This window comes from Delphinus delphis, chromosome 2 (assembly GCF_949987515.2).
Source record: "Delphinus delphis chromosome 2, mDelDel1.2, whole genome shotgun sequence".
NCBI lineage: Eukaryota > Metazoa > Chordata > Mammalia > Artiodactyla > Delphinidae > Delphinus > Delphinus delphis.
Window position 1 is genome coordinate 24,189,966 of NC_082684.1, and position 24,637 is coordinate 24,214,602.

General features: G+C 40.9%; 1 protein-coding gene across 3 annotated transcripts in view; it reads right to left on the reverse strand.

Moving 5' to 3' along the window:
• Window positions 1-24,637, reverse strand: part of NRXN3 (neurexin 3) — a 1,615,508-nt gene that overhangs the window by 584,011 nt on the left and 1,006,860 nt on the right. The gene's annotated exons all lie outside the window — the stretch shown is intronic.

Below are 24,637 nucleotides of genomic sequence, written 5' to 3' on the forward strand. Positions count from 1 at the left end.
AAAAAAAAAAAAAGAGAGAGAAAGAGAGAGAGAGAAATAGCCACACCTTGGTTCATCATCATGAAACCAAAAACACCAAAACTAAGATAAAAATCTTAAAATCAACATATAACTTTTAAGTAAAGCTCACAAGACAATGAATATAATAGTTTTGTGTTGAAAGAAAAATGCCTTTCAATCTAGATTTATTTAACTAGGCAGATCATTTAAGAGTGGAGGCAAACCTAAGACATTTTAAGATGAAGGAAGTTTGATTAAGCTTACCACTCACAGATGATCACCAGCATGACCACTAAAGGACATACTTCAGTATAAAGAAAATAATCCCAGAGAAAGGGAGTGACATTCAAAAGGAAATGATGGGTAAAAGGAACTGGTATGATAGGTCTAAATTTAAGTAAGCATTGTGTAACTACCACTACCACCACTGTCAACAACTTGTTTGTGGTGGCTTCAAAACAAGAATAATAATCAACATTTTCTTAATGCTTGTAAACTAGGTATTATTATTGTCCCTATTTTATAACTGGGGAAAGGAGGTACACATTGTCACTTGCCATAGCTAGTAGATGGTAGAGCCAGGATTTGAACCCAAGTCACCTATGTACTGAATCTATGGTCTAAATTAATTTACTCTTCCGTTGCTGAATGCTACACAAGTAATGTATGCAAATTCCAACTCACATCTTAAGAGAACGACACTTGCTTTCTAAGTGCTGTCTATTTCCCCTTTGTCCCTTTTCTGGAATGCAGGTGTGGAGATAAGCCACCTTCACCATGTGAATGAGGACATCATATCTGTTTTCTTTTGGTTGACATTTGCCAGATATATTAATTAGGACATTGATTTGTCAGTTTTTAACTGAGACCACATAACTATGTTTAAACAACATAGAAGGTTCCTTGATCTCACACAGAAAAGCTTAAACTGGTAAGTGGCCCAAGGCAGCATGACCGAGAAACAAGTAAAAAAGTGGCTATGTATGACCTAGAGAAGCATAATTACCAAACCCTCAAATCAATATTCTAACAAATGTACTTGGCAAATGTTAACCAAAAGGAAACAGATTCAGAAATATTACTGGCAGACAAAACAGACATTATCACCAAAAATGTTATCATTGTGTCTTGAGAAAAACCATTAACCCAGGGGATATAACAGTCCTGAATCTGTATGTGCCTAATAACATAGCCTAAAAATATATAAAACACATATTGATAGACTGAAAAAACTGACAAACCCATGATCAAAAACCCCACTAAAACGTATGTTCCATGGGGGTGGATATTTTTGTTTGATTACTGCTAATTTCCAGGACTTACAACAATGCTTAACCCATGTTAAGAGCTTAATAACTATTTATTGAATATAAATACTATATCCTTCTTGTTAAAACTTACAGAATAAGCTGGGAGAAAAAGGCTATAACTCTTTTAAAAAGCATAATTAGCAGACCAGAAATAAATGACATACCTACAACCCTGGATAAACAATTAGAGGGTCCCATCCTTTCAAAAACATGAGACATAATGCAAAAAGTAGTCATGTATTAGAATCATAAATAAATAATGAAGAATCAATAATTTTATTCCATATCTTCTGACCGCAATGCAATAACAGTCAAAATCAATTACAAAAAAATCTGCAATATTTGTGACTGAACAAATTACATAAACTCTCATTTTATCAATAAAATGAGAAAAATTAGATAAATAAAAATGATAAATGAAAGGAGATAAATTCATGTGTGCTTAAAAATATTCTGTCCTTAATGATCACTTTCTGTATATAATGGAATAGTAGAGGGATGCTTTCAGAAAGAGACCTGAGATCAAATTCTTCTAATTTTCTCCTTTTTTAAAATAATAATGCTCATCACAAGTTATATAACATACATATCAAAATACTTGCTCTGTAATGAAATAAAGCAAATTACATACAAATGGTTGTCTCAGAGTGCTAGCTATTAGATGATAGTTTATACATCCTTTGTGTTCTTTTGTGCAACACTTAAAGCCAAAAAATATGTTTCGTATAAACAACTTTCAATTATATATATAAGAATTAAATGATGCCCAAAGTATTTGCGTTAGATATTGATTCATATTACATAGTGCCTGGGCAATTTATACCTTACAGACTAAAAATAGTTTGTGTTCACTATCTGAAAACGGAAAGGCCACCTAGGGTTGCATTTAATTAGCTGCTGATCCACAATATATTCTGTATTCAGATAACCTGTAGCTATTCATACAATTATTGGAGTCTTAGGAAATACAAATAAATGAATTACTGCCTGTGCTTCTGTCACAAATGACAGCCAAGCTCTTTATCTCGGAAGTTGCTCCCTTCCCTTGGTAGGTCTGAAGGAGTCCCCAGAACATTTACACCAATCTTGTTACTATTTTATGAATAGAGATGATGTTCATTTCCCGAGATTGCCAGTCTATACTCCAAAATCCAAGAACCTGACAAAATCAATTATAATTTTAAAAACTACTGCTCAATCTGGAAACTAAATGCCATGCAAATGCATCTGACACCCTCTGATTTTTGATCCTTTCTAAGTGAAAATCCTGGAAACAATATTCCAAAAGAGAACTCTGATATGAGCAATATCATTGTTAAATAAGGTACACGGAGTTTATTTTTAAGCCATAAAAGAAAGACAAAGAAGACAAAAAGCATATATGTATATATGAAACTTGGAGCTAGAGAAAATTGGAAGGTTTTTGAAAAGTTATACCAGAAGAAAGACCACATTTTTGTCCCCTGAAACCAAGTTTTAATGAAGAAGGGACTCTATTATGTATGATTTCCAATGGTTTTAATATGGTGTGGCTGAGAGATGTATTTGTCATGCTGCTTTAGAAATGGAAATAGCTGGATTTTAATTCTTTGCTCTAACATTAATTTCCAGACATTAAGCAACTCAATCATAGGCTATCTCACATGGATTATGAGTTTTTTTAAATTTAAATGTGGCAGGGGGCGTGGGATGAATTGGGAGATTGGGATTGACATATGTACACTCATATGTATAAAATAGACAACTAAAAGAACCCGTTGTATCAAAAATAAATAAATAAAATAAAATTCAAGAATTACAAAAAATAAATAAAATTTAAATCTGTATAATAGAAACGGAGGCTAACAAGTACACAGCTTTGGGTTAATACCTACTGTTTATTTCCCCTGCTGTACCTCTCCCCCGCGGCCTTGCTTGGCCAACAACCCCCTTGTTAATTTCAGGCAAATGAATGCAGAAGACGAACCGTTTGCTGTGGATTTTCTAGGAATCAAGAAGAAGATTCACAGGGGAGTGATGGTATGAGAGGCAGAAGTCTTCAGTGCCGTATATCTTAGCCCAATTCAGGGAGAGTGAGCCAGTTCATCCAAGGGAGTGTGTCTGTGCAGCAGTAAAGGATCACAAGGGAGTCATGGTGCTTGACAGGCGCAACTTCCTAAAATGCGTACCTTGTTGGTACTGAGAAGATGAACACAGAAAGGCGGGTGCATCCGAAAAAAGAAGGACAAAAGGACAGTGTGCTCTTGGGTGGTGCTGAATATTCTTGGAGGGTCTGTAACACCACTAACAGGTTTGACTTGTTGCTAAATAAATTAAAGTGTCACAGAGTCATGGTGAAGCTTTAGGAATAACAACATCCAGCACATTTTTTAACCCTCTTCTCTTTCAAAGTCTCTTCCTGAGCTCCTGCTGGGACTAGGGGAGTCAGGGGTGGGTGTACAATGGCTGTTGCTTTGGGAGTTACTCAGCGGATGGTGGTTACTAAATGTGATGCTGGGGGAGCGATAATAAATTTTAAAAACTACAAGAAACTCTTGGCCTTTTCTCCTCAGCCCCCACTCTCCCACTACAGTGAAAAGAAAATCGGGACTAGCAGAAATAGCCACCCCCAGCTGCCCCACCCCCAGTTACCAGATGTGGAAGACACTTCTGGTTGCTTGATTTACGTCATAGGAAGATGATTCCATGCATGGCCCAAAGAAAAACAAAAAAATATTTATGGCTTATTATAATTTCTTCTCCCCCAACTCATTCTCTTCCCCAGTACGTACAACCCTTGACCAGGGCTCTTGATGACCAATTCCAAACAAAGTTAATTTATTTCTACGTACTAAGTTTTTAAATAGTTTTTTTGTTTTGTTTTGTTTTTGTTCGTTTTTACTACTAAAAACAAACAAACCAAAACAAAAAACCTCCGTGAAAGTGTTCCTTCTAATAATAGTAGCATAAAGATTTTGGTTATCAATTATACATCCCCATTGCAGAAAGCAGCATAGTTTATTCTAATGTTTGATAGATCTATTTGTGTCTTTTCTGACGTGGAGGAGATTTGAAAGATGCTTTGATTCACCTAGCTGTTAACTATTACTCTCTGCAATGCATTTACCAGGTTGGGGTTTGGTATAGACTGAATTTTGTTTCCCTAAAATTCATATGTTGAAACTCTAACCCCTAAATGTGGCTGTTTTTGGAGAAAGGATCCTTAAAGAGATACTTAAAATTAAATGATGTCATAAAGGTGGGAACCTGATCCAATAGGATACATGTCCTTAGAAGAAGCAGCAGCAACACCAAGAGTATGCAGGCATGGAGACAAGGGCCGTGTGAAGACAAGGGAGAAAGTGGCTATCTGCAAGTCAAGGAGAGAAGAAGCCTCAGGAGAAACTTCACCTACTGGCGCCTGGGTCTTGGATTTCCAGTTCCAGAACTATGAGGAAGTACACTTCTGTTATTTAAGCCAGTCTGTTGTATTTTGTTATACAGCCTGAGCTGACCAATACAAGGCTTTGGGTAATAATAATGACATTTGTGGAATTAGGGACATTCAAATCCATAAAGAACCGCAGAGCTCACTTGGCGCAAGAGTTCTTAGCCTGGAGTTCAAGGAACTGCTATGAAGAGGGCCACCTCTTTGCACACTTCTGAAGGGTTATCAACAGTCATATGAATTGTGCCCCTTAGAGTTGTATAATTCTAAACTACATATTTAGGTAGTGCATAATATCTATGGTTGAATATGACAACCTTGAAAATGGTCTGTAAAACTCCTTCCTGAAACTACATTCAATTTAGTCTGGTTGTGCTTTTTTTTTTTTTCCTGGAAAGAAGGTGCAAAGATTTCTTCAGATTTTTAAAGAAGTTCATGACCTCCCAATTATTGAAGAACCACTGATTACTTCAAATCCCTCATATAGATGAGTAAACTGAATTCTAGAAAGAGGAAGTGCTCAAAGATGCATAAAAACACGAGTAAGATAAGATCCATCTCTCTTACCTACTGACTTGATTGTTAACATGTTCCTGCTCACCTCCGGTTACTAGTGAATAAGATCACACATACACACACACACGCACACATCCGTTACAAAGATACCAAAATACGTGTTTTTTTTTTTTTTTCCGGTACGCGGGCCTCTCACTGTTGTGGCCTTTCCCGTTGCGGAGCACAGGCTCCGGACGCGCAGGCCCAGCGGCCATGGCTCACGGGCCCAGCCGCTCCACGGCACGTGGGATCTTCGCGGACCGGGGCACGAACCCGTGTCCCCTGCATCGGCAGGCGGACTCTCAACCACTGCGCCACCAGGGAAGCCCCCAAAATATGCTTTTATAGGAGTTGAGAACTTCACCTGAACTCAGGGCAAAAGAGAGCTTCCGAAGTACATTGATGGGTAGGTAATACTCAAATTTTAGCATGTTCATTTAGATAGTAGGGTTGGTAATTTTTTTTTTTTAAACTTATGCCAATACTCACCCAGCATGTTATACAGACATGATATTCTATGGCTGACAACATGGAGGTTTCTGTACATATGACTAATAAGAGCATTCCATCAAAGAATGCTGTTTAAGCCTCAAAATTACAGCTTCCAAGTTGCGCTGAATCTTAATATAAAGCCTTGTGTCCTTCCACTTGGGAATGGTCAAGAGACAGTGAATGATTAGAATTCCATTTCCCTAATAGTTCATTATTAAGACTGGGGTCAGGCGTGCAGGCCAGAGAGAGTGTGTGTGCACACACTCACATTACACACACATTTAAAGTGTGTAAACCTCTAACCTCCAGCTGCAGAGACCTCAAAGAGGAATTCCAGCAGAGGCAGGCCCTAACAGCTGACAGAAGAGTGGAGGCTGAGAGCCAGCCACCTCCTCCCTCACCTTGTACCTATCGACCCAGGAACCATCCACTCCCCCCAGGCCTCTGTGAATGTCAATAGCCATTTGCCTTCTCCGAAATGTGGAGCTCGCTCTGCTTTGAAGGGCCTCTTCTGAGTGCAGCACTTGTAGTCGGTGTGGCTGCCTCTCTGTAGGCATCTGTCCTCTCCCATAATTCCTGACACAAAAGTGACCATTTCAGTTTTTTAATAGAAGGCTTATGCCTTTGAAAAATGTTTGCAAAGATTCTTCTTCTCCTACTCCTTCTTTTCTCCCATGTCTCAGAATTCAGTGACCAGAGAGCACCCCCAACCTTGGCATAGGGCTTTATGTGCATGGGGAGAAATTGGAGAATCAGGCATTTCACTTGTCATTTTAGAAGAAGTGGTGGGCAGCAGAGCCCAAGGAAACAGGGGCTTATGATTATTTCCCAAAATACAGACTGACGCAGTCTTTCTTACAACCAATTTCATACAATGTGTGAACCAGCATTCCAGGTCCTCCCCATTTGCTCAAAAATTCCCTTCCCCTATGTTCCCCTGTTGCTGATGTCTGGGATACCCTAAGACATAATCTGAGCTCCAAAACCATGCTTCTCTCCCTACCCCCACCTGATCAGGATCTGAGAGTGCCACCATGGGCTGGGTGGCACTGGGGCCAGAGAAGAGGCAAGAAGGGGGGGAACCTCCTTGACCACTAGCCCCCAGCTGTCAGCTTCTCAAAGCCCCAGGTCCTCTCCGCAGTACCCTCTCCCATCCTCACTCCTTCTCACCCACTACAGCTACTAGTTGCCTGTGGGACTGAAGTCTCTTTGGAGGTCAAGGAGGATATATGGTGCCACAGAAGAAAATCCATCCTAGAAGGTAAAATCATGACTTCCCATCCCTTCTAATCCTCGACACTCTACAGGCATATCCTCCTCGTTCCCTCCACCTCCCCTGCACTGCCCCACCTGGAGACTGGGATCTCACCCACCCTCTTCCTGGACTGGGCTTATCCTTCTATTCCCTACCTATCTCAAGTAAGTAAAATCCTCAGGCCTACCACAAATGCTTCCTCTTCTCTTCCATCAAGTGTTTCCTAATCCTTCAATCAGAATAAAGCTCTCCTTCCTGTGCTCTTACTGAACAGTTCCTCTCCATGAATGCTAATCTGCATATATGTCCGTCTCCTCCCCTCACAGAAGGAATTGAGTATAGATCAACTTTGCTCACTTTTCTGGCACAAATACGATTGGGTGTGGAATTTCACTGAACTATTTTCTGCTTCTGTTCTTTATTAACCGCTGAAGCCCCACTCCTTCAACTTCCATCCCTTCTCCTCCACCCCTCCCCATCCCCAGGGCTCTGATTATTCCCCTCAACCAGATCTAACTCTCCTCTTCACTCCATCCCAGAGCATCCAGCCCAGCACCTCACCACAGCTTTTCTAGTTGGAGCCTCTTTCTGTCCTTGAGTCCCCTCTTCACGTCCACCTTGACCCAGAGCTACCCCTCACGGAATGTTTGGAGACAGAAAGTGCATGGTTGGGTAGCCCAGGCCTTGTCATCAAATCTGCAGTGGTAAGAAATATGTTGTTAGCACCCCAAACCGGAATTCCAAATACATACTCCTTTAGAAAACATTTCCTACGTAGCCAGGTACCTGATAATAGTAGTAGTGCTAGACTAGGATATTGGGAAAGTCCTGGGTTAGCAGATGTTTGAGTTCTGGAAATAGAATACATTCTATCTCTGGGAAAACATGATCTGAGCTCTGAGAATTCATCAAGTAACTTCCGGAATACAGCCCTTTCGGAAACTGAGGTCTGCCTGCTCTTCTGTTAGGCTGTGGGCGGCAAGTGGGGTGGTGGTATGACTATGATATTGGGCTTTCTATTTCTGTAACATGACAAGGACGCTGAGGAATTCAGCCCCCAGACTGAGAAATGCAGAAGAGCACCCGATACTAAATCGTGCAGAGACAATATACACCTATGTTGTGGGCGGCTGTGGGGGTGGGTGCAAGGGACTTGTCAAAAGTACCCTTCAACACGTGTCTCCCTGTTTTCTGGTTTAGCCTAGTTCTGTGGGCCCTAAATGGAGGAGAGTTTTCTTTTCCATTTCATTTTTCTTCTTAATCACTTTCTTTTCAATGCTCCTTTAACATATGCCATCCTTCCTACCTGTTGGCACCCCAAGACTTCTCTTTCAGTTTTCATTCTTACAACATTATTCAATTTTAACTTAGACCCCTTAAAACAGAATGTACATAGCGATGAATCCTCTTTAAATCCATAGTGTATGTGTATTTGTGTATGAGAAACGTGACTGGTATCCTTTAAGGTAGTGATAAGGTAAATATATATGTATTGACGTACCACAAATGTGAGAAAAATGTGAAATAGAAAATACATTGACAAGGCTTGAGTAAATTTCAGGGCAACCCATAATCAGTGTAATTCCATAGTTCAAATTCGTCAGCAGTTGCCCTCTGGTCCAGTTGAGTGAATGCCATCTTCAGAGCATGGACAGGTAAAGAGAAGGGTGGATAAGAAGGGACAGGAGAAGAAAATAGACTTTCTTACCAAGTTCTAACCTCTCCATGGAATATACTGAAGAGAGCTCAGCACTGCATCCAAAAGACCCCAGAATAGCATTCGCGGGCTCAGTTTTCATTCAACATTATGACTCCAAGTTGAAGAAGAAAAAAATTGTATGTACATAGGAAAAACAGAAGCATTACTATTGATGTGAGAACCAGAGTGATGTTCCCTTCAGAGAAGGGTCTTAGAAAAACACTAGAGAAGCTATAATTGCTGACAACAGAACAAGTGCTTCACTTGAAAGACAGAAGTTTTCCGTATGAGACAATGTGAATCAGAAGGTAGGAAAAAAGGCTGGAAGCAGAGCTTAGAACAAAAACTAATACCGTCTCTCCTATCACTGTAAACAGCAGACAAGGAAGGCCCTTCCTTTTGACACACAGTGTTTTTATTTAACTTCATAAACAAAAGCTCCGCCTCTCCTGCCCTACCAAGGGACTAACTAAAGATAGGATAGTGGGATCCTTTTACCAGCAGACATACAGGGACTACGTAGGTTGTGATTCTTCTCTGTTTGGTTGCCTTTATCTCTTTCTGCAAATGTGTCAACCTAGGATGCCTGCAGAAGAATCCAGAAAAGAAAAGGCAAGGAAAAACAACTCCCACAAACCTTGACCATGGTCTCTCTCCAAGTCAGTTTGTTTGAAGGACGTCTGATCCCTCTGGTGTTTGACATAACCAAAAGACACCTCCATTTTGTTCCTCAGAAGAGAGAGATGTGAGGGTTGAAGGAAAATACCAAACTTTCTTCTCCAGAAATTCAACCTTCGCTCAGTCACACATCCCTCTTTTCTCAGACCACCTGTATATCTGGGTGTCTGATTCACACAAGGCAGTAGGATGATTTGAGCCCATGTCATCTCCAACCAGAAAGGAAGGACTAGTTAAGTAAGTTTGCCACCAACGGTAAGCCGAGAGCTGAAAGCTAGCTTATTTCATTTCCACACAAAACCTAAAGAACTAATCCTCAGAGAAATGATAAAACTCAATAACTACAGGAGCTCCAGAAGATGAAAGAACAGAGCTCAGATCTGAATTAAGAAAAAAAAAAAAAAAAATCAAGTCTGAATTCATAGAAACTGAAGGAGAACAGATTGTTTCAAAAAAAAAATGATAATCTTCTGCAGAAAGTTTTAAGCATGGATGTGGTAAGAAAACACCACATGAGCTGATGGAGGGGAGTGGGCCTTTACTATAGTAAAGATTAAACACCAATGCTACACATTCTGAAAATGAGAAGCAAAACTGATCCTCTCTTTTTTTCCAATCAGTACTATCTTACATTGGTCAACTTACTTTCTCCTACAAATCTGACAATTCCGGGTATCTCAAATGCATTGAATCATATAATATTTGTCCTGTGTCTGGCTCATTTCACTTAGCAGACTGTTTTCAAGGTTTGTCCACATTGTGGCATTTATCAAAATTTAATTCCTTTTTCATGCTGATTAATACTCCATTCTATGCATATACCACATTTTGTGTATCCATCCATCCCTAAATGGGCATTTGAGTTGTTTCTTCCTTTTGGCTATAGTAAAGAATGCTGCTATGACCACTGGGGTACAAATAGCTGTTCATGTTCCTGCTTCTAATTCTTTTGGGTATTTGCCTAGAAGTGGAATTGCTAAATCATATGGTAATTTGATGTTTAATTTTTGAGGAACTACCATACAGTTTTCCACAGTGGCTGTAGTGTTTTACATGTCCACCAACAATGCACAAGCTTTCCAACTTCTCCACATCCTCACTAACACTTGTTGTTTTCTGTTTTGATTTTGCTTTTTATAATAGCCATCCTAATGGGTATGGAGTAATATCTCATTGTAGTTTTGTTTTTTTGTGTTTTTTTTTTGTGGTACACGGGCCTCTCACTGTTGTGGCCTCTCCCGTTGCGGAGCATAGGCTCCAGACACACAGGCTCAGTGGCCATGGCTCACGGGCCCAGCCGCTCCGCGGCACGTGGGATCTTCCCGGACCGGGGCACGAACCTGTGTCCCCTGCATCGGCAGGCAGACTCTCAACCACTGCGCCACCAGGGAAGCCCTCTCATTGGAGTTTTGATTGCATATCCCTAATGATTAGTGATGTTGAGCATTATCCATGTGCTTATTGGCCATTGTATTATCTTCTTTGGAGAAGTAGTGTCTATTCAATTGGGTTTTTTTGGGTGGGGTGTTTTGTTGTTGTTGCTGAGTTGTAGCAGTTCTTTATACATTTTGAATATCAATCCTTTATCATATATGATTTGCAAATACTTTCTCACATCCCATTGGTGTCCTCTTCGCTCTGTTGATAGTCTCCTTTGATGCACAAAAGTTTTTATTTTGATGAACTCCAGTTTATCTATTGCCTATGCTTTGGTGGTATATCCAAGAAGTCATTGCCAATTCTAATCTCATGAAGATTTTCCTCTATGTTTTCTTCTTAGAGTTTTATAGTTTTAGTTCTTATATTTAGGTCTTTAACCCATTTTTTAAACATCTTTATTGGAGTATAATTGCTTTACAGTGTTGTGTTAGTTTCTGCTGTACAACAAAGTGAATCAGCTATACATATACATATATCCCCTCCCTCTTGCGTCTCCCTCCCACCCTTCCTAACCCACCCCTCTAGATGATCACAAAGCACCGAACTGATCTCCCTGTAGCACATGCCTCTTTAAATAGCTGACATCTGGAGGAACTATCTGATACTTGTTACACTCCACTCAGCATGAACGGAGGTTGGCAGGGAATTTAGCAGCATGTCGTATTTTTAAAACACCTCACACCTCCCCCTCACCCTCCCGGCCTTCGGAGAGAGGTTTAAGCAATGCACTCGTATGTTCTGATGCATGAGCCTACCACCTTCCTCCCAGACATGCAAATGCTTTAAAAAGAGGGCCCAAAGCTTTTGATCTAACGCCAAGGTGGGCCACCCAAATTAAATACAAATAAGACAACAGCCAACACCTCTTCATTTCAGCAATAAAGTATGTGAACTTCATAAATCAGGTTACCTCAATTGTTCTCCCTCTCTCTCTCTCTCTCTCTCTCTCTCTCTCTCACACACACACACACACACACAGACACGAGCTTTAAACATTTTCTAATAAAAGTCCACCCACTGCTTCACTGAAACTCTTCCAAAGATCATTAGCAGCTTAAGAGAATTGCGTTGACTTGACAAAATTAATGGGACTCTAATTCAATTGTGACCTGACAGAAAGCCACCTGCTTTGCCTCCAGCACATCAGGCTCTCTGAAGACAGTCCTTCCCTATTCGAGCTTCTGGGAAGTCAGATGAACAAATATCCGGAGATCAATGCTGGACACGTAAACTCTTGGAGAGCCTAGATCCCTCAATGGTGACAGCTGCCCCAGATATTTAATAGCTGTTCTTTAGAGTCTTGGAGCAAACTGAACACAGAGGTGTGTGGAGGTGCTAGGGGGCGCTCTACCACAGGAAATGGCGTTGGTGACTTAGTATGGAGCTTGTAGAAGGGGGGAGTTCTGTGTAACTGCTAACAGTCTGATAAGTGTTATCACAGAAAGTGGCGATACCCACTGTTGACTCATGCAAACAGTAATTGTTATTAGGAATAGTGCTAATAAAACAACTCCAAGAGTTTGAGAATTTTACATTTCCTTGGAATAGCCCACAGTATTTTATAAGGTCGAATTCTATAATTCTTCTTAACATTGCTTCAGGTAGCAGAACTCTTCTGGGAAGTGCGTGAGTGTGTGTGTGTGTGTGTGTGTGTGTGTGTGTGTGTGTGTGTGTGTGACAGAGACAGAGGAGAGGGGGGTGGGATACATGGGAAAAAAGCAATGCATTTAATATATATACAAGCAAAGTATTCACCCTCAAGCACTCCTGAGATAAAGCTTTTTGTCTTTCCTTTTCCAAGAGTGAGTATGGGATTATTATACACTCTCTAGTTATGTGTCCCCAGATTCTCCATGGCAAATATTCAATCCTAGATTCCAAAAGCTCACAATTGGGGAAATCTGATAGAATCATCCTCTGCTTCAAAAATAGAGGAATAGAGGGTAGTGATCTAAGACAGCACTGCCAATCAGTTTCTTGAGCAGAGATTTAAAATCTATTGTCTGAAGAAGAAAATGTGCCTGGCTATTATCATAATTATCATCCCATTGGTCTTCAGCCACCAGGTTTACTGTGTAGCAATTTCAGAATCTAAGATCCTTGCCATATAACAGGGTGTTGAAAATTATGCTTAAGCGTTTGGAGATATGCAATGGATGAGAAGAATAATAAACATTTATTTTTTACTACATGCTAGGTATTATGATAAGTGTTCTAACACAGATGATCTCATTGAACACTGAAAACAACTTACAACAGCTACAATTATCCCCATTTTATAAAGGAGAAAATTGTGGCTTAGAAAGGTGAAGTAACACAGCCAATGTCACACAGGGATGAAATGGCAAGATCTGAAAATGTCTCTGGCTCTGGACATCACACATTTGTACCCTATTCTGCCTTTTAATCACTACCTGAAACACACCTGGCATGGTAAGCAATCTGAATGTATTAGCTATCATTAGCTGGTATTCCCTGGTGCTAGGATGATCCGGCCTGTTGTGGAGAAGGTCCAGAGTACATCTTGAATGCTGAGAAAAAATCTTATTTTTTATTTCCACCATTATAAAGGCAGGAAACATAGTTGAAGCAGATGGTCTGGGCCACTTCCTGACAGTGCAACTTTGTGATCATTTCTAAGCAATGAGTTTGGGAGGATTGAAGAAGAGTTCCATTTCAACACAGGGTCAGGGAATCCAGGAAAGCTTCCTGAAAGAAGAAATAATTGAGTTGTATCTTTAAATGGTCTGTAATGAAATAAGGATGCCATTCCCTTTCAATGAGACAGGCCTTAAATCAACACAGCCCTTCTGAGGATTATGAAAGTGGCGGCACCATTGCCAAATAAAGGCAGGTGAAAAGTGAATGAAGTGAAAAGATGAATGAAGGGGAATCGAAGAGACATCTATTAAACCACAAAAAATAAAAGTGCCTCCCAAAGCATGAGCAGTGTTTTTTGCTGGTGTTTCCCTCTGAAGTCTGCAATGCAAGACAATTTTTTTCTTCACATTACTTTCTTGTCCTTTCAACTGTAGCTAAAGTGGTCTGAGGCCAGCATGCTAATGTACTTTGACTGGGAGGCGGGAGGTCCCCGATCCTAGGCGGCCTCCTTGCTGGTCTGCCTGTGCACCCATCACCTGTTTAGCACCACTTCAACATAAATCATTAAAGCTCCTATAAAGGAAGCAAAGAAATACACTTAATATCTCCCCGCTCTTCTGCTGGAGCCTGCACAGCGGAGTGAGAAGGTGAAATAGCCATTTTCAATGTCTAAAATTGTCTCTGAAAAGTCACCAACGAGCCTCATTAAGTAACAGTCTTTGCAAATAATAAGCTGATTTTCTCCATGGCTTGAGACCAATTACTCTTTTTGTTGCTGTTAACAGATTGCTGAAAGTGAGTTTCTGACACACAGTCCTCAGCATCAACTAGGATTAACAACATATTTTGGGGGCATCGCTGCCTGCCATGCTTTCTTGCAGCTGTGAGGGCAGCATAGGCCATCATGCTGGACTCTTCTCCGAGGAGGACACGGGGACTTTTGGAAGAGCCATCAGGTTGCACCCAGGGTGTCATGGCAGAAACACATGGCTCTCAGATTTTCCCCTTCTTGCCTATAGGAAGAGGGGAGGCCCAGAATAAAATAATTTAGACCATAGAATAGAAATGAGGAATGCACCCATTCATGTTATAACTTTCTTATTTTTTAGCTGACCTTAACGCTGACCAAATAAGAGCAAGCCCATGAGCTAAAACCATGAAGTTACCAATGTACCCTGCTTAGAAGAACCACACACTTTGCCCCAATTTTTTTTTTTTTTTTTTTTTTTTTTTTTTTGCGGTACGCGGGCCTCTCACTGTTGTGGCCTCTCCCATTGCGGAGCACAGGCTCTGGACGCGCAGGCTCAGCGGCCATGGTTCATGGGCCCAGCCGCTCCGTGCCATGTGGGATCTTCCCGGACCGGGGCACGAACCCGTGTCCCCTGCATCGGCAGGCGGACTCTCAACCACTGCGCCACCAGGGAAGCCCTGCCCCAATATTTTGAACACAACTTTCTTGATTAGCAAGAAGTCTAGCCTTGCCCTAGGATCCCCTGCCCACTCCACTTATTTTCTAGAAATTCCTGGTTGGGAGTAGAGCTTACATCTATCAGATTTCCAGCCTCATGCTCTAGAGGCCAGTGTGTCCTTGAAAGCTTTTACTCTGTCCCCAGTAGAGCTGGCAACCACATCTAGATTCATATCTTCTAGGGCGCTTGTCCCTCTACAGCCAGTGGTAGAACATCTTCCTCTTGTCACAATGCAGCACTTTCAGGGGCCTCTCCCATGGAAGAACAGGAAAGCCCTGAGAGACATGTTCTCTCCTTTGCAAACTATCTCTTTCCCAGCACCCACAGGCAATGCAGGGAAAGAAGATCTAAGGATATTTAGAATTAGTTTCAAACCTGACTTGGAACCACTTCTTTTCCTTGACATCCTAGGCATGCTATTTAGTCTAGCTGATGGGTCACTCATGGTGAATTTCCCTGAGGACCCCAATTTCTCTCTTTTTGGTCTCAGCTCCTTGTCAGCTTTCCAGTCTTCACAAGATCTCTATGTGACTGAACCCCATGGCTTCCATGTAAATCAATGGATGTGGCTGGGCAGCCCTTGCAGTGCATTCTGAACATTTTCTTAACAGTTAAAAAGTTCTCCAAATGTCATATTATAAGGGGGAGGCTCATCTTCCCAGAGCACAGAAGAAAGGTGTGTTCTAGCTGCACAAGCCAGCAGAACAATCTTGTTTCTGACTTCACCAGCCCCTACTCCTCTACTGTGCTGGTCACTGGTCTGGAGGTCTCATTCACTTCTTTCAGAGTCATTTTTGCACTATCTTACTTTTCAAATTCCCTCTGAAATGCCATCAACTTTCTCTTAGATCTGAGACAATTCCTAAGGTACTATCCCTGGCCACCCACCAATCTCCACCACCCCCCATCCCCCTGCTATACATATGCACACATCCTGTTTCTATTTACCTACTCCTCTCAATATCTAATCTCCTTCACACTGCTCTTTAGGGAAACCATAGATGATAAAAGGAGATTCTACTGCAGCTTAAATAACTGGCATGATGGGAGGAAACAAGACATCAACCACAAGATCTTAAAAAAAAAAAAAAAAGGATCCTGTTTTCCATATAAATATCTCTAGTAATTAAAAAAGGACAATGACAGAAACAGATAGGGTGAAAAATAAATGAAAAGTAAATAGATTTCACTTCCAAGCCTGATAAGTCAGAAAGGTTTCCTCCTGAGGAGGATGTTCTATTAAGATCTTGGAAGATAAACCTAATTTCTGGTTATTATGCATTACTGTTATGCCAATCACCTTGACATCCAGATGTACCTCATTGAAGAGGTGGAGGTGGAGGCATCTGATTTACGTACTCTAATGGGCAAGACCTTTGGTTACTACAATAGGATATGTAACTACAGGCTAAATAGGTAGCTCTTATTGTGGTGGAAGGGATTGGCTACTCTTATAAATTCTTGATAAGGGTATTCTCAGACAGGGAAAAAATGAGGGTAATGGTGCAATGAACCTGACAATTTCTCATTCTCAAACTTTCCTTTAGTTTTTCTTCTATCACGTACAACTTAAAAATGTGTTCCCCCCAAGGCTCTATCCTCAGTGACATTGTTCCATATTCTGTCTCTTGATGACTTCATGTGAATCAACCCATGGATTCAGCTACTACTTCTAAGCAGAGGACCCCAGGTCTATACGCTCTCATCCCATCCAAAATCTAAGCTATAACCAACTATTACAACCAACTCTTTCTATAGATGACCCAAACTCACCATTTTCATCACTACTTTCCATATGCCCCATATTGCCCCAAATTTACTATGTGTTCCAATTTTTCCATTTACTCAGGCTCAAAACTTTAAAGTCATTCCTTGGTAGCCCCATTCCCAGAGCCCGGTTCAGTCCCTCAAAACCTCTTGGTCTGAACAAATATAACAGCACTATAACAAATATAACTATAACAAATATAACTAATAACTGATGCAGTTATTAGTTGCCAACTCTGTTTCTGAACAGGGCCTGCTACACAGTTTCCCCAAAGAAATCTTCCTAATGCACAGTTCACATAATTTCACCCCTTTGAACAAAATCTTTCAGTGGCTACTTAATGCATACACATGGCAAGTTCCATCTCTGTATTATGGTACTCAAGGCCCTCTGAGGTGTGCAGTATGGCTGGAATCTGGATGAGGGAATGAAACAGATGCTGCTGGAAAGGGAGAGAGACAGCAGACCATGATAATCCTTGTGAGTGATAAAGCATTTGTATTTCAACCTGAGGTCACTGAAGTGTCATCCGGAGGGTTAAGTGGGGACAGATATTGATATTACATGGACTTTAGAAAGTTCACTCTGGGGTTGGGCTACTTCATAAACATTTAAAAATATCACAAGCTATGAGAGAGCAGGGTTGGTGACAAGTGGTGAGATGTAAACTTAGAATGTTTTTCATAAAGGTCAATAAACACACACACACACACACACACACGCACAAACACACAACTTAAGGCATTGCAATGCAAAATAAAAGAGGTAGAAAAATTACCAAGTTTTTTAAGCATTAAGGATATAAGCCTGAAGAGCAGTATAAATGCAAGTTAAAATATAAAAGAAGCTTATATATGTAAGCAAAACTTCAGAGAAAAACATATACATAACGTGAAAAAGGAGTGGGGAATGGATTCAAGGAAAAAGAATAAGACAACTACCTAGCTCTTGGCTATTTCCATTTTAAAATAAGACTGGGAAAGTTAGAAGGGAAAAAATATTTAGTTCTGAAATGGAAAAAATAATAAGATGATAATTTTCTGTCAAATAGAATTGTGTGGGGGAACTTGCTGGTCTTTCTTCGCAGAAAAAGGCCTGCTGTGGAAGGTTCTGCGGATGAAAGGGTTTGATTAGTTTTAAGAACGTGGACTTGTGAAGTGGGTACATGAACAGATTGTCCTATTACTGCCTGTTAGTAGGGCAATAGTTATTTCGCTAATTTTTTCTTAACCTCTTCTTGATTTAGGGATATTTAATGCCAGAAGTGCAAAATAAGACTGCAGGACTTAGAAGCAGAATTTTTCTTCTGGTCCATAGGCTGTAAATCTTGTATAATTCATCTTCCATTGGGAGTAAAGATATTTAGGTAGCTGGGAATGGGGAAATGTAAGTAGAAACTGTAGAAGTGACAGAAAAGAGAGACTATAATTAAATAATAGCATGTAACACATCTAGTTTGGTATTTCCTTTTCCTGTCCTTTTGCACAATCAAATGCCTCCAGAGTTTAAGCAGGTAATGCAAATTAATAAAGTAGTCTGGGTTTAAGAATTCTAGTGTTCAAGCATTTTCATATTTAGTTGTCATTATCAGAACTGGCCATCAGCTTTGGTGTTGGTGGGGAAATAGAGAATTCTAGAAAGTGCAGCCACCCAAAGAATATCTAAAATAATTGCTCCTGATCTCTAGCAGAATTTTGCCACATGGGAATGCAGGCCCAGATTTTGCAGAAGATATTTTTGCAATGTCTTCTGACTTGCCAAGAGTAGCTAACAATTTTCATTTTTATGTGAAATTCTCCATTTTTAAAACGTTAACTCAAAATTATTTTTCAACCTTGTTACAGGAAAAACAAAACTCATCTGAAAGCCCCATCCAGATCTGCTTTATAGTAATTGATGACAATAAACTTTAGAAAAGAATTAGCTTGTATCTTTCTCTTTCACTTTCTAGGACCTTTATTTCTTTTCGAAATTCCTGACCTTTAAAGAAGGCCACAATGTGAGAAGAGACAGAAATGCACTTGTCAAGAAAGGCTGTTCCCATGTTTGAAGACCACAAGGGAAGGAGATTTGTGCTGGATAAAGACAAGGCTGTTTGACTAGATGAATGGGGTGTATGGGTGTCCCAGGCACAGAGAATGTAAGAAGAGTCTCAGAGTTGGGACTACAACCAGCAGTGTAAAACACTCTCACTAAGGGTGTTTCATTTGACTCCTTGAAACTACCCCGTAAGTGAACTAAAAAGGCATGTGGAGGGCTTCCCTGGTGGCGCAGTGGTTGAGAGTCCACCTGCCGATGCAGGGGACACGGGTTCGTGCCCCGGTCCGGGAGGATTCCACATGCCGCGGAGTGCCTGGGCACGTGAGCCATGGCCGCTGGGCCTGCGCGTCCGGAGCCTGTGCTCCCCAACGGGAGAGGCCACAGCGGTGAAAGGCCCGCATACCGCAAAAAAAAAAAAAAAAAAAGGCATGTGGAAAATTCTGGAACTAGGAATAGGCCAGTCAGGCTGGATTAGAAATCTGAGCTTCCCAGGCCAAAATCATCCTTGGCTAGGCCAAATTGTTTTAACCTAAACAGAAACAGAAGCAATTCAACTCCCTTTGCAATGTTGGCTATTGGATCGCAAGTCCACTTCCTTAAAACTAATCAAACTCTTTCATCTGCAGAACCTTCCATGGCAGGTCTTCCCAGCCAGAAGATGCTACTTTGTGAAAAGTCTCCCTTAGAGTATCAATTCCTCCTATAGGAAGAAAGGAATAGGGAAACTACATTAAAATTCAAACACTATAATGTGTGGACGTTTTGTTTGTTCGTTTGTCTTGCTCTTCTGGCTTTGGTGAAATGCTTTCAGAGGCAGAGCTATCACTTTGCAATAGGAACTGCAACTTTATGAAAATTCTGGCTAGAACCTAAATTGACCTGCTACTCCTGTAGTGTTTGCTAGGTTACCACCCTGTGTAGCCTCTGACACTTTATCAAGCACATTACTGTATTCCTCCTTCCTTCTTTCTCTCCCTATTTTTTTCTTCAGAAATAATCTGTGTTTTTGTGTGATGGACGCTGTCCAGAGATGAAAAACCATGGACTCTGGTTTCCTCAAAGACTAGCAGAGAAGGTAGAAATTGAAATGAACAATGAAAATCGGAGGATGGAATCTAGAACATAATGTGTGCTAGGAATGCTCATAACAAAAAGGAACCTGTCATCAGAAACGATAATATTATATTCTATTAATAAGAGTTTGTTACGTGCCAGGCACTGTGGGAAGCATGTGATAGAAATCATCCCATTTAGTCACCCAAATAGAGGTAAGACGTGGGCTTTATTATTTACTGCTTTACTGATAAGGAAACTAAAGTTTAGAAAGGATAGACATCTTGTCTTGGCCAAGATTTCTTCTCTTATTCCCTCTCTGTCTCTCTCTCCTCCCTGCCAACCCTTGGACTCCATTTCTCTCTATTTCTCTCTCTTTTCCACAGTCGCTCTCCCTATCTCTTGATCCTGAGGCTTGGCTATTGGATCACAAGTCCACTTTCTTAAAACTCTTTCATCTGCAGAACCTTCCACGGCAGGTCTTCCCAGCCAGAAGATGCTACTTTGTGGAAAGTCTGCACGCAGAAAGCATGCCAACTGTGCTGCACAGTGTACAGCAACTTTACAACTTCTCAATAAACGGCAGCTGTTATTTCTTGGGCACATCAGGAAAGGCTTTTCAGGGGAGGCAGTGCTTGAACTAGAAATTGAAAGATGCTCAGGTCAAGTAACTGTGACATTTTTCATTTCATTTAATATTTATTAGGAACCCTGTGAGATGGGTATCATTAACCTCACCTTTCAAACAAGGAAACCGAAGCTCAGCAAGTTTAAATGACTGGCCCATGGCCAAAGAGCTAGCAAGCTGGAGGCTTGAGACTGGGACCCAAGTGTCCTAATTCCAAGGCTAACCTCTTTCCACCATTATATCTCTGTCCTGATGGCTTTTAGACCCAACGGTTGAAACCACTAATCCTTTAGTAAAAGCAGAGGGAGACACAGAATTGATACCAGCTTCTTGTTAATCCTTATTCCCTGGAGTAAAAGCGTTCCCTTGGAGAGTTAAAAGATACATACAAATGAGTAAAAATCATTGCCTATTCAGTAATGCTTCTGATATGTGCTTGTATCTTTTCAAGTAACTGAAATAATTATATGAAACAAAGGAAAAGGAGAGAAACCCGGTACAAAGAGTATGTTTACAGGAAGGTCTTTTTAATGAGCTCTCTGCTCAGTACATTTTGTTGTCTGTAAAGGAAAGGTGTGAACAGAGCCAGTATGGATCTGCTAAGAATTAGTCCAACTTGCTCCCATCAATTATACTGAAGTTTTTGACAAACATCCACTACTCATGGGAAATTTCCTGACAGGATGCTAATAAATCTACCTAACCTTGTCACCCCCCACCAATATGCCAAATTTGCAGCGTTCAAGATAAATAACATTCATGCATTATGAGACGGAACTTGACTTCTCAGAATTTCCATAAGGCTCTAGTAGGCTGATGAAAGAAAATGCTCTTTTGTCTCCAGAATATAAAAGAAAATGCTTGTCTTCAGAAAAGCACTACCCTGGCAGGCAAAGTATTTTGCTGCTGGGCCCATCTGAGATGCCAAGGACCACGGGGTTGAGAGGCATCAGGGCGTGGTCATGTGTTACCTGTACAATATAGTGCCATGCTGGAGATGTGCGCAGTGAATAATATAGAGCACTGCATACGCATACTTAGAGGAACCCAGATGCCTAGACCTTGGGGCTAAGCGGCTAACAGCAAAGCTGATATCTGCAGGTTTATTTTCCACCCAAATCATTAACTTCCATTTCAGAAAGGAAATGCATCAAAAGCTAAAACCCAACTCACTGCCTGAGGGCAAGAGTGATTACTGAGCAAAGAAGAACTTTGCTTTGCTTGGGGGTATTCCAAGGTGACATACCAGAGTTAAGGGTAGTGTGGCATCTTTGTGAAGAGCTGAGCTCTGAAGCCAGAGAACATGTGTTCAAATCTCTGCTTTGCTACTTGCAAAGTTTATAAAATGGTGATAATAATAGTACACATTCCATTGGGTTGTTTTAAGGAAAAGATTAATTTTGACAGTGCATGTAAAGCACTCAGCATTCAGTTCAACATGCAGGATACCCCATCAGAAAAAGATTACTGGGCTTCCCTGGTGGCGCAGTGGTTGAGAGTCCGCCTGCCGATGCAGGGGACGCGGGTTCGTGCCCCGGTCTGGGAAGATCCCACATGCCGCGGAGCGGCTGGGCCCGTGAGCCATGGCCGCTGAGCCTGCGCGTCCGGAGCCTGTGCTCCGCAATGGGAGAGGCCACAACAGTGAGAGGCCCGCGAACCGCAAAAAAAAAAAAAAAGGTTACTTTTGTGTAGACCATGCTCTTAGTTCCTGCTCTGCCCTGGTGTCACATCCTATAGGAATCTCCACCTCCCAAATCCAGCTGAGCCAGTTGGTCACCTGCTCTGCTCTCATGATACTCCACCTATGCCTCTATCACCACAATTCACACATTGTATTACAGACTATGTCATTGTGTTTGCTTCCACCAGTAGATTACAAAACACTGAAGGGTAAAGAAACTGAACTTTTACATTGTATTCCATTGTATTCCTCTCCAGTGCCTAGTATATGGGAGGTTATCAAAAATGTGTGCTGAATTAAGGTACAGATACATTGTCACATTTTGCTCACCTGAAACATAGAAAAGGCTAATGTCTCAACTTCTGGGTTGAAAGGGCAGCTAAACAAATTGTTAATTGTGTCATGTTAATGTCAACTAAGATTCTTCTGGGTTTTTCCTCTCAATAAAGTTATGGGAGCAAAGAGCTCTTAAATTCCTATACATTAATGGTATAATTCCCAACGGTGGACGTGAAGATGTCCATTGTAAAATCCATTGTAAAATAGTTTTCACTATTATTGCCCCAGTAGAGAAAGTACATAATGAATGAACCACAAGTTCCTTCTTAGAAAACTCTTCCTTCCAGGCAGACGCTGCAAAAGGCCACTTGGGTTGCACAGGCCTCTGCTGGATCTGCCTGATGAAACTGAAAGAGACATTGCCCTCTGAGATGTCTTTCCTCATTAGAAGACCGGAAGAGGAAAAACACAGAACTAAGAGAAAATTCCATTAGAACTGCAACTATTCCTCACCCGGAGGTAACAACCTTCACTCCAGCTTTAGGTCCAGGGTAGAGTAAGTAAACTCCACCAATGGAATCCAGAGGGCATACAATCAAAACACCCCACAGAGCTGCAACTATTTATTTAAAAAGATCTTGAACATTCAGCAGGAGTGGGCAGACAACAGACAGGCACTCTTCTAGCCTCAGAGCCAGTATTCCTGCTGACTGGCATGGCATATTTCTTTAGCCGATCTTCTAGAATCTGGGCTTTACCTCTCCATAAGGATATAGAATTTCAATCAGTTAAAAGCCTAAACTTTGTGCCCAGACAGACCTGGGCTTGAATCAACGGATGTGTTACTTTGGACAAGTTACATGAGTTTTATAAACTTTGTTTTTCTCATTGGTAAATAGGTGTAATCAGTTACCTACTTCTTAGGGTTGTTACAAGGATTTAATTTTTAAACATGAACATAAAACATGTGAAAGTTACTGGCACAAGAAATCACCAAGAAATGCTACCTTTTGTTGTTTTCATCACTATAGCCTTTTGTATCATCTATCTTGCACTTGGTTCTCTTTCTCATAAGACTATGATCCACATTAACTCATTCTGAAGGAAAAACTGGCCTTCTAATGTTGGTCTTCCTTGAGTTTTACCAGGCTATTTTTTTGTCTGTCCCATCTGAGAAAAGTTCTTCAAATCTGTCCATGTGACACCACCACCATACAAATACTGGTCTGATAAAGAATGACTGTTTTTACTCTAAGTTCTCTGGGATTTGTGCCATTTCTCCAAGTAAATTCAAATGTGGTTTAAACAATAGACTGTATTTTGTAAAGATAAATATACAGAGAAACACACACACACACACACACACACACACACACACACACACACACTTGCACACTTTTAACTTATATTGCATGGACCCAGTTGGGAGAAACAAGATTTCACTTTTAGATTCTCCATCTGCAGTTGGGAGAAACAAGATTTCACTTTTAGATTCTCCACCTGCATGGCATGGGTGTAATGAAAACGTCTGTCAGGGAAAGTAATGTGTTTAATATTGCACCAGTCTTAAACATCAGCAGAGATTTCTGTGCATTGCAAATAATTCCATCACCTGCCCATATTACATCGCTCTGTGTTTCATCTGTGGTAGAATGATATCAATATGTCAAGCATGAGGAAAAGGATGTTTTATGAGATTGATGTAAGGAAGCACAATGACAAGCACATAAAAAGGGCAGCCAAAGATGCCAAAAAAGTTGTCAGAGGAAAAGGCTGTGATCTCTCACTGGTGTGCACTGAGTTTATTTTTCTCACCAAGGGTCCAGAGGCCATCAAGGCTGCCTGTGGCCTTGATTTAGGATTTTAAAGATTAAACCACACTGATTTTACGAAAAGGCCTTTCAGCAACCACTGAATGTCTAGGAGGTGAATAATAGGTGAAGGCTGTTAGTGAGCCTATGGAAAACAAACACCAGAATGTTCCAGGGTGTACTAGTGAGAAATTCCCAAGAGAGGCTGACTTTGCAAGACACCATGGAGGGAAACTTCTTTGGGACCTGGATCATGATTGGAGGGAGGAAGGTAAATTTTTCTCTAGAGAAGAAATTTGCATATGGAGAAGAAGAAAGGTGATCATCAATCTAGATGGATACCATTCTTACAGAAGCAAAATTAGAAAATAGAATCTGGAGATAATTTTCTTAATTTATACTCTTAGTGTCCCATCTTTGGCCTTTGCTACCTCTTCTCATTGTACTATTT